The sequence below is a fragment of the Narcine bancroftii genome, chromosome 5 (genome assembly GCF_036971445.1).
Source record: "Narcine bancroftii isolate sNarBan1 chromosome 5, sNarBan1.hap1, whole genome shotgun sequence".
Lineage (NCBI taxonomy): Eukaryota > Metazoa > Chordata > Chondrichthyes > Torpediniformes > Narcinidae > Narcine > Narcine bancroftii.
The window spans coordinates 252,595,210-252,612,598 of NC_091473.1; the positions used below are offsets into that span (position 1 = coordinate 252,595,210).

The 17,389-nt window shown below is 46.2% G+C and overlaps 1 protein-coding gene across 2 annotated transcripts in view; it reads left to right on the top strand.

Moving 5' to 3' along the window:
- Nucleotides 1–414: 414 nt before the first annotated feature.
- Nucleotides 415–17,389, top strand: part of LOC138765208 (prickle-like protein 1) — an 80,375-nt gene continuing 63,400 nt past the window's right edge. For both annotated transcript variants that reach the window (XM_069942152.1, XM_069942151.1), the window contains exon 1: nt 415–778. The gene's annotated coding sequence lies outside the window, so the exon portion shown is untranslated. The remainder of the gene's footprint in view (nt 779–17,389) is intronic.

The following is a 17,389-nucleotide window of genomic DNA, read 5'->3' on the forward strand; positions in this document are numbered from 1 at the left end:
GAGGTGGTCAGCTAAACATGACGTATATGCCTTTGGGTTTTAAGGCCGTCCAGAAGGGATGTGATGTTTTGTACTTCAAGCACGACTGGGTGAACCCCACTGGCAGGGAGAGTTGGAATATCTACCTTCCAGATACTGGTCTGTTGGGAGACTTCCCACAGGAGAAGCAAACTAAGCCTGCAAGCAGTTCTGCTGGTAAAGCACACATGAATGTGAAACGTCTGCATTTTAAATAACAGCCTTTATTTCATTCAGCTTTGAAATTGACCATCTGCGAGGAGTGCTGTTCATTTTGTCCAGTATACGGCATGGCCTTTGAGGAGTTAACCATCCCCACAGCCAACAGCTCCTCCCCTTTTAATAAGAGCCTGTTCCTCCCAGAAGGTATGCTCCACTAGCATTGGCAGGCTACCGAAGAGATAGGGAGGGCTGCAGGCATGCACTTCTTGCAGTTAGTCTGTGGGCTTTAACCTAAGCTTCAGTTATTGTGGACCAGCTACTCACCAGGGAGAAAAGGGGGAAAGAGGAGGGGGTGGGGAGAGAGAGAGAGAGAGAGAGAGAGAGAGAGAGAGAGAAAGAGAGAGAAACCATGCAGCCAAACTCAAAGAAATAAAGTCTGTTCCTGTACAGGAAGGAGCCCCAAAATCTGGGGACGGTTGACAGGCTCAAGAAAAGAAACTCGGTTGGGGAAATTACACTTTAAACAAAGAAAAGTGCACAAGAGAAGAATAATATCAAGGAACAGCCCGTGCAAAGCATTTCTGCAAAGCAATTCAGGGTAAGTAACATTTAATTTATTTTTAAAGTCCTTAAAATGTTATCCACGTCGATTAGAAAGACTTTGTATTTTGTTTTAAAACAACCTCAGCAGAGTTTTACATTTCACAGATTTTGACAGTTACTTTGGGAAACGCTGCACTGACAAGAGTTGTAGGGTTTGTCTGGATTGGATATGATTCTCTCCTTTCGAATAATCAAAATAGGTTGATCTTTTAGTTAAATTGTTCCAGTTGGAGATATTTCTAACATTCTCCATGGTAACAGTTTACAGAAACAGATTTGTTGTGAGTGTTTGGTTAAAAGGACAGCTCTTGGAAGAACGTCCCACACAGATGGGAGCTTGTGAGGGTGTTTCATTGAACGAGGTGTGACGCTTTGTCCCAAGCCCAGGTGAAGGTGTTCAGCTCTTTTCATCGGGAGGTCTCAGTCACCAGCCCCTTCCTGGCGGTGGGGCTAAGAAGGAGCGAGGGGACAATTAGATCTTGTGACGACCTTCGCCACCAGCTGGCCTTGCCCTCCCTCCCACTCTGTGGCGTGACAGTTGCCGCCTCTGCTCCTCGGCCTGAAGGGTGGTCCGTTGCAACATCCGTGCACTTTGGGAGTCGTCAAACTGAGGGAAATGAGCAACGAAGATTTAAAATGGGATCTGGATAACATCTGATGCACAGAGGCATGGCTGAGATACTGATACCACGAGGTTAGCATCGGGGAGACTACCTGTTGAAGTAGTTACAGATCTCTGAACTCCACTGTGGGTCCATGCGTGTATACCTTCATAATCAATATGTAACATCTTGAGCACCCTATAACATGAGTAACATTTCACACTCCACTCTGTGCTGCTTCAGGCTGGAACTGTGGCAAGGTCTTCCCCCCCGCCCCGAAAAGAAACTTCCAGAAGGGCAGCACCGTTAGTGTAGCCCAGTGGGTCTCAATCTTTTTCTTTCCACTCACATCCCACCTTAAGTAATCCCTATGCCATTGGTTCTCTGTGATTAGTAAGGGGTCGCTTAAGGTGGGATGTGAGTGGGAAGGGAAGGTTGAGAATCACTGCTCTAGACCCAATTGTAACTGAAATAATTTGCTTGAGAAAAATTGTCATTGGCCCTTTTCCATTGGAGTTCTGAAACCGTGCACATAACGAGTCAATGAAGGACGATTAAAACAGTGGTTTTCAAACTTTTTCTTTCCACCCACATCCCATCTTAAGTAATCTCTTACTAATCACAGAGCATAGGGATTATTTAAGGTGGGATGTGAGTGGAAAAGAAAAGGTATGAAAACCACTGTTTTAATCGTCCCTCATTGACTCGTTATGTGCACGGTTTCAGAACTCCAAAGGAAATGGGCCAATGACAATTTTTCTCAAGCCAAATATTTCAGTAACAAATGGGTCTAGAGCAGTGATTCTCAACCTTCCCTTCCCACCCTCATCCCACCTTAAGCAACGCCTTGCTAATCACAGAGCACCGATGGTATAGGGATTATTTAAAGTGGGATGGGAGTGGAAAAAGCAAGGTTGAGAACCACCACGATAGAGGGCAGATCTCTGATAAGAGAAGATCACAAGAAAAAGGAACAGAACTAGGCCATTCAGCCCATCAAGTCTACTCTGCTCTGAGCTAAACTGTTCTCACATCTAGTTCAGAGGGCTGAATGGCCTTCTCCTATTCCTATGTTCAATGACAGTGGTTTTCAACCTTTTTCTTTCCCCTCACATCGGTGCTCTATGATGAGTAAGGGATTGCTTAAGGTGAAATGTGAGTGGGAGGAAAAAGGTTGAAAACCGCTGGTCTACGACAATGCAAAAAAATAGAAGCTCCCCTAGAACTGCTTTGTATGTTTAACACAAATTGTGAACAAAATCCAGAAAAGCAAATCCACCTTCAGACCTCAGTGAGTCGCATTCCCCACAGTGTCAACTCCATAACATCCCTCGACCTTGCTCACTCTCCTCTGGTAATGATAGTTATGAGAATTTATTGCCATACACTTAAGTACAGTGTACAAATGCACTGAAATTCCTGCTAGAATGACACAGGTACATAAAGCATAAGCAGTATATATACCCATGTATTAGTCTAAAACCCACCCCCCCCCCCCCACTCTTTTAAGGCCCCAAAATCACATGTTTTCCATATGACCGGTGTAAAAGAAAAACCCGCCCCCCTTATTTTTGGCCCCAGTTGCCCACCCATCTGAGCTCCCGGCACCCTGACCTTCCATCTATACGAGATATCAATATCCTGACTGCCCATCCACCGGAGCTCAGTGTCCCGACCGCAGACCTTCACCCCAGCCACCCGCCCACCGGAGCTCTCGATGCCTTGACTGCAGATCCTCGCCTCAGCCGCTCACTCACCAGAGCTTCCCATGCCCTGAACACAGACTTACCATCCGGTCCAGGCCACCCGTCCCTCTGAGCTCTCAACAGCCCATATGTGGACCTGGACCCAGCCACCCGCCCATTCAAGCTCCCAATGCATTGAATGACGCAGGTACTTACCGCGGTCAAAAAGAATGACCCATGTAAAAGTTGACCCTCCCCCCAAAATATGACCTGAAAAATTGTTCCAAAAAACTCAACTATTACACGAGTATATTTGGTAAATATTAAATTACATACAAGGAAAAGGATGATAAATATTAAATGACAGATAAATAGTCACAATTGCTTTTAAATATTATTCAAATATTTTAAATATATTTAAAATTTACAGTTTCTTTTTTAAAAAAATGAGATGTTAAAATCGTGCAGACAAATCTTGGTTCTGGACTAGTCTTCTAGCTGGGGTAGGTTCCGGAGACTGATATCTGTGGAGGAGAATGCTGAACAACCAAAGGAACTGCTCACACTAACCTGCTGGGACACTCATGTGTACAAAACAATATTTATCCACTTATTTTTATAGATAAAATACTTGTCCTGCATGTGTATTGTTTGTCTGTGTGTGTGTGTTAGGTCTGGCTGTGTGTTTGCGCCTTTTGCACCGAGGACAAGAGAACACCGTTTCGTTGGCTTGTACAATCAGTTGACAATAAACTTGACTTTTGTTAGAGATAATTCCACGCTCACTCTACGCTTCTCACTTGAATTCTGGACCATCCACATCTGATTCACTTTAGTGTTTCTATCGCCTGTTCTCTCCTTCTTCTGTAAGCGAGTTCTCCCTGGCAAACACCACTGGTGACATTAACTCCATTTCCAAAGCCAGTAATAGCCCATAGTCGCCAAATATCCTCGGAGCGGCCAGAAATCAGAAATTACTCAGCAGGTCAAGGCAAGTATTTAATGGCTTGATCTTCTCTTTCCGCAGAGTGTTTCCAGCTTTTTTTCTTGAAGTACACTACGATGTCTGGCAACACTTCTAGAACTAGGGGGCATAACCTCAAGATTGAGGGGAATAGATTTTTAGGACAGAGATGCTTTTCCCAGAGGCTGGTGAATCTGTGGACTTCACTGCCTATTTGAGGTGAACTCAGTAAATATATTGAAGACAAGGCTGGATAGATTTTTACATAGTGGGGGAATTAAGGGATATGGGGGAAAGGCAGGTCGGTGGAGATAAGCCCGTCATCAGATCAGCCATGATCACATTGAACGGCGGAGCAGGCTCAACGGGCTGGATAGTCGACTCCTGCTCCTATTTCTGAAGTTCTCACGTTCTCAGCTGGGCTCTTGTTTCAGATCCAAAGGCCCCCACTGAAGAGGGCGAAGGGTCTTCAGTTTAATGCCCAGATCGAAGTGTTGGCCCACTCTAACCTGCAGTTGGTTGCAGCATCACGCACAAGAGCAGATGCTCTCCCCTCCCTTCATTCGCCTTCTGAAGAGCTTGCTCCTTCCTGATTTATTTTCATTCATCATTCTTACTGATCCAGTAAACATTCCCGTTTTCCTTTGGGAACGCGTCTGTGTGAGTGCAGGAATTGCATCAAAAGACCAAAAAGAAGGACCAAGGCCGTTGTTTGATAATCGCATTGAGATTGACGAGCGGGTGGGTTCACAGCGGGCTGTCCTGATCCTCAAACTCCTGTTATTTTAAAATGCTGTCTCTTGTCAAGACTGATCTCATCACTTTGCCTTTTCCATGTTTTCTGTGAATTTTTAAATCTAAAACAGCGCTAGAGAATAGCAACAACTGGATAGCACATAAAACGAATCTTTTCACTTACCCTTGGGGCAACTGGACAAAATAATCTAAATCTAGACCTCCTAGTCCTGTAGCAGAGAAACTGACCCATCACTTTTATAACAGCCACCAAAATCGTCTCTCCCAGACATTCTCAACCTCTGTTTTGGCTCTGCCCCCCTTTGGTCTCCGCTCAACGTTTACAGGCCCCCTTCCCTATGAAGCAGCTGAGTTTAGTTGGTTTCTTCTGTATTTCTCTCCTACCGACGACATAAAAAAACATTAAAAATATATTATAATTCAAATGTGCTGTGATTTCAATGAGTTCTGGGAGTGTGGAATGAGCTGAAGTGGTGAATGTAGGCTCAATATTAATATTTATGAAATATTTGGGAGGGTTCTTTTATTTACAGCACGGTAGAAGCTAATTCCAGCTATTTAACCCCGTGCCAATTAGCTTACCACCCTGTACATTTTGGAGGGTGAGAGGAGCCCCTGGGGAAAATCCATGGAGAAACGAACGTACAAACTCCTTCCAGAGACCACTGGATTTGAACCCCGGATCACTGGCGCTGTCATACTGTTGCATTAACCACTACACTAACCGTGGAAAGATATGAACTGGGTGCAATCCAGTGGGACTAGGCAGAGAAATAGTTTGGCACAGACGAGAAGGGGCGAAGGGCCTGCTTCTGCACTGCAATGTTCTGTGGTTCAGCCAAGGATGGGTATGCCTCACGGCGAGGAAGTTTCCTGGTTTACGTTGCCAGGATATCTTGTGGGACCAACCGAGGGAAGATTTATTCCCCATCAGATCTCCCCACTGTGTGATACACTTGAACTCACGCCTTTGTGTATGTTTCACAGTTTGAAATTGTTGGTATGAGGTTCCAACGGAGATTTAGAAAGTAACGGATAAAATTAGTCACACATTTCCAAAATTAAAGCCATCAGTAACGTTATGCATCCTGTCACCTCCGCTTCCATGCAGTCTATATTTTTATTACTTTGAGTCGGCTGAAAGTAAAGCCAAAAACCATCTGCTTTATTTATTTTTACACAAAATATTCTTTAAGTAACAATATGGAGCAGCAAAAGAACCACTGGGCTTTGTGAAATGATTTTATTGATGGAAGGGGCCACATAATCCTATAAATGGACCATTCATTTTGGCTAGTCGGCCCACTGGCTATCGCAAATCCTCAACCTAACAACGCAGCTCCCTCACTCTATAGCTTGGGACCTTTGAACCTCTATTTTTAAGTTATTTAAGGATGCAATTTTTTTTTTAAAAGTAGACAGCTCCTATGTTATTTATTTGACCTGCTGAATTTCTCCAGCAATGTGCTTTTACTTCAATCACAGTGACTGCAGACTTTTGCAATTTACACCTTTATCATCCGCTCCCCTTGTCAACCAAGGAGCTGATTGTTGACTTCAGGAAAGGGAAGCCAGGGGTGTACGATCCAGCGATCACTGGGGGATCAGAGGTGGAGAGGGTGAACACATTTAAGTTCTTGGGAGTCACTATATCGAAGGATCTTTCCTGGACCCAACACATTGACATTGAGAAGAAAGCGCCCCTACTTTCTCAGGAGTTTGTGGAGGTTTGGTATGACTCTGGAAAATTTCTACAGAGTTGTGGTGGAAAGTGTGCTGACCGGCTACATCACGGTCTGGTATGGGGTCACCAATATCCCCGAGTGTAAAGCCCAGCAAACGGTAGTGGCCACAGCCCAGGGGATCACAGGCAAAAACCTTCACACCATCAAGAACATCTACAGGGAACGTTGCCGTTGGAGAGCAGCAGCAATCATCAGGAATTAACACCACCCAGCACACGCTCTGTTCTCGCTGCTGCCTCAGGAAAGAGGTATAGATCCCACAGGACTCACACCACCAGGTTCAGGAACAGCTGCTCCCCCTGCACCATCAGACTCCTCAACGACAACCTCAATCAGAGTTCAAGGACTCTTACTTGTGCACTTTATTGATTTAAAAAAAATCTCTCGGCATTACATATTGTTTAGATTTGTTATCTGTTTACAGTTCTTTGTTTACATGTATACTCTGTGAACGGTTTTGATTTGCACTACAAATTTGCACCATCAATGGCGTCCACAGGAGAAAGAATCTCAGGGTTGTATGTGATATCATGTATGTACTCTGACAATAAATCTGAAATCCTTGTGGGTCACCACCCAGGCTGTGCCCTCTTCACTCTGGTACCACCAAGAAGGAGGCACAAGAGCCTGAAGTCAAACACCCAATGGTACAAAAACAGTTTCTACCCCTCCCCCATCAGATTTCTAAACGATCAATGAACCACAGACACGGCCTCACTTTTCTTCTGTGCCTGTAATGCTACCAATAAACTGAATTTCATGCCATGCTTACATGACAATAAATCCTGATTCTGATTTTCTTGGTGACCCTAGACATGGCAAGATTCACTGTAAAGGAAGCTTTATCTACCTCACAGAGGAAACATTAAACCACATTCCCCTGTGCAGCAGCAGGTAATAATGACTGTCCCCACCGCGCACGCAAGATAAGTTTCCAATTCCGAGCTGTGGTGGAAAATCTCGTCAGATCTTTATCTCCCTTATCTCTGGTTTGTCATCTTTCAACCTTCATGTCATTCAATTGATTTCACCTGCATCCAATCACTAGAATTGCTATGGGACAGGATTGGGGGTGAGGGCTATTTGGTCCTTCGAGTCTATGCCAGCTCTTCATCCAGCAGGATGGTCCTGCCAGTTACTTCTTCCCAGTCCCCTATTGCTTCAGTTTCCACCAGCTTCACGGGCAGTGAATTCAAGATCCTGCCTACTCCTGAACGAGGTGTTTTCTTCCCTCATCCCCACTGTGTCTCCCACTGACGCTGAGTTCCTCCAGCAGATTGTGTTCAGCTTCATATTCCAGTGCCTGCAGTCCTCCTGTGTGCTTTGTGCCTTTAAACCCTGAAACCGGGGGTTTGTAGCAGTAGTTTCTCTACCCCCCAACTAGACCACGAGTGTTCAGACTTCCCCAGCAAGTGATGAGGCAGGTAGGGCTGCTGCTTCACAGGTTCCTGGTTTGATACTCTCCTCAGGCACTGACTATGTGGAGTTGGCAGGGTCACCCCATGATCACACGTATTTTCCCAGGGTGCTCTCGTCTTATCCCACATCCTGAAGACACACTCAGATTTCATATTTATTGTCAGAGGACATACATGACATCAAATACAACCCTGAGATCCTTTTTCCTGTGGGTATGGCTGAATTACCACTTATTGGTAGCGCAAAAAAAAATCTGTCCTCAACATGTAAACAAATAAAGAAATGTAAACAAACTGTGCAATACAGAGAGAAATAAAAAATCAATGAAGTGCACAAGTAAGAGCCCTTAAATGAGTCCCTGATTGAGTTTGTCATTGAGGAGGCTGATGGTGGAGGGGGAGCAGCTGTTCTTGAACCTGGTGGTGCGAGTCTTGTGGCACCGACACCTCTTTCATGATTGGCTGGTCGTTATGTTAATTGACCACTGGAAATTGTCGGGGAGTGGTTAAACCTGGGGTTTGATGGGGGAAGAATGTGCCCTTCAAGCCCCCCCCACCCCCCTCAGCTTAATTCTGCAACCTCCAATTTTAGATTTGCCTACTTGCAAGAGAGAAAGGCTATGACTATTTACCCTCTCTGCACCCCTCAGGATATTTTGTACCTCTGTAAAGTAGCCCTGTCCACCTCCTAAACTCCCATGTCTCCTTAGAAAAAAAAGTCATGGAAAAATTAAATGCTCAACATCCTTATTGCAGGAGAGATGTCGGGACGTGTCAGGGCGGCACAGTTGACAAAGTGCCTTTACAGTGCCAGTGATTGGGACTGGGCCTGGATTTGAATCCCGCACTGTCTGTAAGGAGTTTGTACGTTCTCCCTGTGTCTGCGTGGGTTTTCCCCAGGGGCTCTGGTTTCCTCCCACCGTTCAACTCCTACCGGGGGTGTAGGTGGATCAGGTGTAAATTTGGCGGTAACAGCTGAATTGGCCTGTTACCCTACTGTAAATAAATTAAATAAATAAATAGAATGGTGAGTCCAGAACTAGAGGGTAGAGGTTGAAGGTGAGAGGGGAGAGATTTAAGAGGACTCTGAGGAACAATGTTTTCACTCAGAGCGCAGTCTGTATCTGGAACGAGCTGCAAACCTGTAGAATCAGGAAAAATCCAGATATTTTGACAGAGATGTGGAGAGGAAAGGTTTAGAGGTCAATGAGACTAGCCCAGAATACCAACTTGGTCAGTATGATTGAGTTGGGTTGAAGGGCCCATTCCATGCTAAATGACTGTGAATGTGATACTATGGCATGAACGTGTCTTGAGATCAATGGTTGTGATCAGATAACACCATAAGAGATAGGAGCAGAAATAGGCCATTCAGCCCATCAAGACTGCCCCTGCCATTCAATCATGAGCCGATCCATTTCCCTACTCAGCCCCACTGCCCAACCTTCTCCCCATAACCTTAGATGCCCTTGTTAATCAAAAACCTGTCAATCTCTGCCTTAAATACACCCAAAGACTTGGCCTCCACAACTGCCTGTGGCAATAAATTCTACAGATTCACTTCCCTCTGGCTGAATGGCAATGGACATGCCCTTCCATCCTGAAGTTGTGCCCTCTTGTCCCAGACTCTCCCACCGTGGGGAAACAACCTTTCTACATCTGCTCCATGCAAGCCTTTCAACATTCAAAACATTTCAATGAGATCCCCCCTCATTCTATTAAATTCCCACAAACACAGACCGAGCCATCAAATACTCCTCATATGATCAGATCAGCCTTTCATTCCAAGAATCATCCTCGTGAACCCCCTTTGAATCCTCTCCAATGTCAGCACATCCTTTCTTAAACGAGGAGCCCAAAACTGCTCACAATCTTCCATGTGAGGTCTCACCAGGGTCTTATAAAACCTCAACATCACATCCCTGCTCTTAGATTGTATTCCTCTTAAAATGACAACCAGCATTGCATTTGCCTTCTTCACCCTCAACTTATCCTGCAAGGCCGTCCTTCATGAGGACTCCCAGGCCCCTTGGCATCTGGGGATTTTCAAATTTCTCCTCATTGAGAAAATAGCCTCCATGTTTATTTCTTCTACCAAAGTGCATGACTGTGCACGTTCCGACATTCCATTTCATTTGCTGCTTCTCTGCCCCGTCTCCGAATCTGTCCAAGTTCTTCTGCTGGACAAGTAACTCTTCGAGTGTGCTACCATGTCAACCGGATTCGAACCGGGATCACTCGTGCTGTAATAGTGTCATACAGAGTGCTGAGATTCAACACAAAGTTCTGGTCTGGGTAAGCAAACTGGTCTGACTGTCTGTGGAGGACTTTGGTTTGTCAACATTAATGAGCACACAGACACCACTGCCTGACTGGTTAACATCTGCATTCAATCTTGTTCCTTGTTCTGACCTTTGAACAGCAAGAAAAACTTCTTCAGTTGCCTGCCAGTTGGAATCAGAAACGATTCACATTTCCTGAGATGGCCTTCATTGATATCAAGATTCGAAGATTCCTTTATTGTCATGTAATAAATACAAAAAAGAATTGTTAACTTTTTGTGAGCTGAGGTGCGTCCCCACCAATAAGAGAATGAGAAGCAAAAGGGACTCCCTTCAGCGACACTGAGTGTCCGTGGATGCACCTCCAGCGCTCCCACAGCCTCTGCAGCCACACGGTCTCCTGACCATTCCAGCAGTGACACCAAGCCCCCGGTTCATGACCCCCCCCCCCCCCCCGTGACATCAGGAAGTCGTCAGTGACCGAAGCCCTTCGGAAGCCCCTGCTCACTGATCCCGGTCCAGATACCTGGCTCCCATGAGCAGCCGCGGGCAGATGCGAGTCCTTCATCCACTGAGGCCTTCCCTTATTGGTTTCATCGTGGCCAAATTTTTTATTCTATAGTCTATAAGCCAGAGCACACCCGTGTCCTGGTCCTTGAAGTCCCATTGCCCCATGATGTTAGTTCCCAGTTCCCCTTCAATGCTCACTATCTCCTTTTCTATCCTAGTCTCGAGAAAGGATCTAAATTAAATTTAAATTTAGACATACAGCACAGTAACAGGCCCTTCTGGCTTCATGACCCCCACTGGGCTTGTTTCATTTTGAAAGGAGAGGAAACCTGGAAGAATCCCATGCAGACACGTGCAGAATATATAAACCCCTTACAGACAGCGACGGATTCGAACCGGGATCACTCGTGCTGTAATAGTGTTGTGCTAACCGCTATGCCAATCGTGCCACACCATGTCTCAAATTGAATACCGACTGACTCGTTTCTCTCCATGAATGCTGTTGTCCCTCCATCTTCCTGTTGTCACCTCAGTCTTCCATGATCATGTCCTCGTTTTTCAATCAGCTCGCCTCCCAATGTGCATACTGTAATCTTCTTGCATATTACCAAGCTCCATGAGAGCTGGCCTCTTCCACATCTGGTCTCTTCACCGGTTCCACTTTTGATTGATTCATGGAATCTGTCGAGCCCTTGTTTGTATCAGCATTGAGAAGATATTCTCCCTCTGAGCCTCTCGATTCGAAAGGGTGCAGAGAACAAGAGTGGCTCCCAAAGGGCTTGGGCGCTGAAGGCTTGCTGACCGTGTCGGAGGTTCGAATCTGGGGCTTGTGGATCGAACGGGAGTCTGTACGGCTGCAGAGGCTGCGGGAGCACTGGAGGCAAATCCACAGACATGCTGAAGTGAATCTTTGGCCTCTTTTTGTGGTCTTCTCCACATCAGAGAGAATGGGCACAGACTGGGAGATCGCATTGCTTAGCTGAGCACCAGTGGTCATCCATTTCAGTTCTGTGCCCACTCCCATGTTCGTGTGTCTGTCCATGGCCTCAAGTACCATCCCACCAAGACCACCCGTAAATTGGAGGAGCAATGCCTGATTTCACTTCTGGGCTCTCTTAACATCGACATTTCCAGTTTCTGCTAACCTGCTCTCCTTTCCCCCTCCCTTCCCTTCACCCCATCAGCTCTCCACCCCCTTCCCTCCCTATTTACCCAGCCATCCCTCCTCCCCTTGATCGCTGCTGTCCCCTCCCCACCTTCTCCCCTCATCACCTCCTGCCTTTGCGACCAAATCTCCCTCCTTACCCTTTTATTTGGACGCCTGCCGTCATTTTTCCACACCTCGATGAAGGGCTCAAGTCCAAAATGTTGATTTTTCCTTCACTCTATAAAGGATAGTGTTTGGCCTGCTGAGTTTCTCCAACTTCGAGTTATTACTTCAATTGCAGTGTCTGCAGACTTTCGAGTTTTACCTCTTTTGCTCCTCTTTCTCTCGTACCGTAAGGGGTGCCGGAGACACTAATGGCGACTCTTTCCTCTGCCTTATGGTGGGCAGGCGGCCATTCCGTGTAATATTACTTCATGTAACATGACAATAAAAGGGATCTTGAATCTCCCTCTCTGCCTCGCTCCCCAAAACCCACCGGAAAAGACGAAAACCCCAGATGGCGGAACCTTGTGCAAATAATGAGAAGATGGAGGGACTCAACGGGTGATGAGGAGGATTTCCCAGCCATATTCTTAGGGGGGGGGATTTGATAGAGGTATATAAAATTATGAGGGGAATAGATAGGCTCTTCCCCTTGAGGTTAGGGGAGATTGGAATGAGGGGTCATAAGAATGGATAACCACTGGTGCTCAGCAAAACTTTAGAAGTAATATAAGAGGGTGCTTCTTCACTTAGAAAGTGGTGGCTGAGTGGAATGACCTTCCGGAAGAGGTGGTTGGTTGCAGCAGGGTCAATTTTGTAATTTAAGAGGAGGTTGAAGGAGTACATGGATCTGAGGGGGGTTGGAGGGTTAAGGGAAGGGAAGTAGTGAAGTTTCACTTAAATCGGTGTGGACTAGAGGGGCAGAGATGGCCTGTTTCCCTCCAGCTTGGTTGCCTGGCCTAATATAATGCAGTGTGAAAGTTTTATTTGCCAAGACCTCTTTATGGTGGTTCTCAATGCCTAATGGTGCTACATATAACATGTGTGTGTTGTTGTCAGTTATTCAGTACTGCAAGTGAAGTGGAAAGAGAGAGAGAGAGAGAGACTGTAAACCAGTGACCTTGCATGTTTGTTCTGGGCGGTGGTGGTTCATTTCCAGCTGTGTCTTCTTGCTTCTGGCTACATTGAGGGTACTAAAGCAGAAAGACACAAGATTTTTCCCTCTCCTCCCACCCCCTCCCCATTCCAGGAACCGCTGGCTGGCCTTTACTGCCGGAGGAACGGATGGTTGGATGCAGTGAGTCGGGAGATTGAAATTGACATTGAGCTGGCCTGTTCCCTTCCCAGCTTCACTTTGTGTCACAAAGCTGGTGTGCTGATGCAGAGGACTGGCTTGGTGCCTCTTGCCAGCGGGTGGTCCAAAGTCATTAAGCCCTTGACATGGGCAGAGCCAGTGGCTGCGGGAGAGCCAGTGCCAACAGTCACTGCATCTCAGCGTCGACTCGAGTGCGACTGTTGTTAGTGTCTTGAGTCTGCTCATCACAAGTCAGGGAGAAACAGACTTGCTGGCGTTGTGTGGTGTCTCGTTCTGCCTTGTCGACACTCTGCGTAATTGGGGAGATCCAATAATCAGAACAGGGAGGAAGTAATAGTTCTTTCCATGTGTGCAGAAGAAATGACAGATTTAAACAGCATGGAGCAGGCCCTTCAGCCCAACTCATTCATGCCAACCAGGATAGCATCCTGAGCTGATCCCATTTTCCTGCTTTGGACGGTTATTCCACTGAGTTGCTTGTATCTGCTCTTCTTGGGAACTGGGTTGACCTATAACCCCCATAACGTTTCGAATGGTGGGAGGAATCCGGGGAAAACCCATACAGACATGGGGAGAATGTACAAACTCCTTACAGATGGCGCGGGATTCAAACCCAGTAATTATCTATAATGTCCTAAAGGGACATTTTTGTGTTCTGAAGCTGTGTCCTCTGATCCCAGACTCCCCTACCATCCTCTCCATGGACTAATTATCTAACCCTTTCAATATTCAATAGCTTTCAATTCAACCCTGCCCCCCCCAACCCTTCCCCTCCTTTCATTCTTCTAAACTCCAGTGAGGACAGATCCAGAGCCATCAAACACTCTTCATATTCATTCTGGGGATCATTCGTGTGAACCTCTTCTGGTCAATTTCCAACGTCAACTCATTCTTGTCACTTCCTTAGAAGTAAGAGTGGAACTTCGACAATCCACCATACTCGAGAATTTGGTGACTCGGGTATTTTTGGATAATGCGTACTTATTCTACTGATATCCTGGGATCTTTTAATTCACTTTTTTATATATTGTACTCAGTTGCATAATTAGTAGAAGTACAAAAGTGCTGGAGGGAACTCAGCAGGTGTTGCAGTGTCCGTAGGAGGTTAAGATATAGTAAAACCCCGGGTATCTGGAATTCAAACAACCACCAGCCTCAAATAACCGGCAAAAAAAATCAAGGAAAATAAATGTTAAAAAATTTAAATAAATCAGAATAAAATAACAGGTAAAACAGACTGTAAAAGTAAATGTTCTGTGAAGTAACATAATCCTTTGGTGAAGATGGGAGCAAATATTCAGCCTTGGTCAGGCTTTGCTCGTAGCAGCTGTTTGAATAAAGTTGTGTGAAACCGCGATGGCGTCGCCCGGGATGAAGAGCGGGTTGATGCCGCTCGCCGTCAGGGCGACTCTCTTAAAGTGTCTCCTTATCCCTGCTTAATAAGGGTCATCCTGGTCAGATGCTTTATCTGTAAACTCGGGGGAAGGGGGGGGGGGTTAATTATCTATAATGTTATTGTTCATCTTTTGGGCAGCTACGTGGAGGGGGAGGAACCTGCAGATTCAGCGATGTTTTCATAAAGTGTGACTAAAAATAAAGTAAAATGCTTTAAGGTTTATATATTAATGCAAGTGAAGTTTGTTCAGTGTAAGTACAGTTTAATATTTCTGATTTTTAAACTGTTTACTCTTAATGCAAGTGTATTAATTAGGCATTGGAAAAGTAAATCTCAAGCAACCAGAAAATATACTTATCCGGCATCTACCAATCCCCATCGGTGCCTGATACCAGGGGTCTTACTGAATATAACCACCGTTTCATGCTGATCCCTTTGTCAACGAGACCTGCCGAGTTCCTGCAGCACTTCTGTGTTTTTACTCCAATCCCAGAGTCTGCAGACTTTCGTGTCTCACTCAGTTGCACGATGATCTTTTCCAGTAGACTCGGTGACTTCACGTGAGTGTGTGAAGTAGGATTCCCATCAGTTTCAAAGGATGAGAGGCAAGGGCCTGGTAAGTTTAAAGGGAGCTGGGTAAACATCACCTGTTGAACCAGACACCAAAACATCTGAAAAACAGGAATGGAAATTGTCAGAGTTTTTATGTAACTACAAACGACGAAGAGACTGTTGCCAAGTTTACAGCCAACATATTGACACACAATATTGACAATTTGCACCGGGAATGGGGGCTGGCTTATGCTGCAACTTTGTGAAGCTGAAGACCACCCACACTGGAGCCTGTTCCATTGATCATTTCAATGTTTATCTGGAAACATTCGTTAATTTGTTCTGAAGATAGAGGCAGGTATTAATTGGCATTTACTCCATTTCCTGACTTCAAAAGCATGAAGATTCAAGATTTCTTTATTGTCGTCTATTAGTGCAACATTGCACGGAATTTCTTTGCGTCTGCCATAAGGTGGACAGATTCGCCATCGGCAGAAATTGCTTGAAGCGTCTCTTACAGGGAGAGAAAGAGAAGCCACCTCCCAGAGTCACCAAGTGTCCATGGATTCACCTCCAGCGACCCCACAGCCCCTGCAGTCACACAGAGTCCAGTCCAAATCATCAGCAGCCCGAGCTCCAGACCGGAACTGCCGACACGGTCAGGAACCCTTCAGCACCCTGAGTGCCCTCCTGCGTCCTGGTTCCGACACCTGGAGGCCCTTCGGCCAGTCTCCAGCAGCCTGCAGCCTGGTGGGTGCGAATCCCTCGACCGCAATCTCCAGCTGCCTGCGGCCTGCGCGCGTCCCCAGCCACGGAGCTCCCTCACTGGTGAAGCACCTCCTTCTGCTTGGTCCGTTGCAGGCAGAAAGTACTGTAAATCTGAAGGCATGGTCAATAACCAGCTTCTACTTCACACCTGCTTTGCAAAGGGATTCTGTGTCCTGGTTTTGAGGGAGTACTAACATGTGCATATACTCAGTGTTCCTGTTTTCCAGGACTGGTTTTATACCCAACTACTAGCTGGTTTGTACTGGTGTTCTTACTGTAGTTTACCCATGGATCCAGTCCGGAGTTAAAAAAGGTCAAAGGGTTAAGGAGTGAAACATGAAGTCTGCAGAATCTGTGATTGTCATAAAAACAGTCTCCGCCAGAATGGAGAGATTGGACGCAGATCACTTCATTGAGCACCTTAACTCTGTCCACCACGGTAGCGTGGATGTCCCAGTGGCCACCCAGTTCAATCCCCCCACCCCTTTCCCTTGCTGTCATGTCTGTCCATGGTCTCATGCACTCCCAGACTGAAACCACCCACCAAATGGAGGAATAACACTCTGTCTGGGCACCCTTCAACCAGATAACATTAACATTGACTTGCCCAGTTTCTGTTAAACCCCTTTTCTCTCTCCCCTTTTCCCTCTGTCTCCTGTCGCAGGGCAAAATCAATCCTCACCTCTCCTCTTTCCAATAATATCTGTTGGTTGGACTCCTCCCCCTCCCATTCACCTTCCTCTCTCAGTCTTTATTGAGACCCCTGCCCGCTTTTTGTTTATACCTCTGGGAAGGTTTCGGGCCCAAAACGTCGGTGATGTATCTTTACCTCCTGTGGATGCTGCAAGTCCGTCTGAGTTCCTCCAGCATTTTATTACAGAGGGGTTCAGCTCAGCAGAAGCAGGTCCTGTGTGATTGGCAGGTCGTCTGGGCTAGAAATATCTCTCCATGAGCAGGCCTGTTAAGTTACTGGACTACAGGTACCTGCAAGGAAAGGTACAGGAAGTTTCCCCAAGGATGTTGATGGGACTGGAGGGGCTGGAGATCGATGTAGATGGTGGATAGACTATGATTGGAGGAAAGAGGCTGAGATTAAAGAGTCAAGATTCCTTTATTGTCATGTAATAGTACAGAACTTTTTAATATTACATTAAATTTTCTTTTGCCAGGCGTTAGGCAGACAAAAAGTCACTATTAGTGCTGCCCCTTGCTATATGAGAGGAAGAGAAGCAAAAGTGAGTCCCTTCAGAGACACTGAGTGCCATAGATTCGCCTCCCACCTCTACAGCCGCACAGACCCCTGTTCAATCCATCGGCCACCCGAGCTCCAGGTCCAAACATCCAGCATGATCAGGAAGCCTTCAGCACCCGAGGCCCTTCTTGCCCTCAGCGCCCTTTTGAATCCTGGCTCCAATGCCTGGTTCCTATCAACCAGTCGCCCGCTGCCCGTGTGGGGCCCCCGA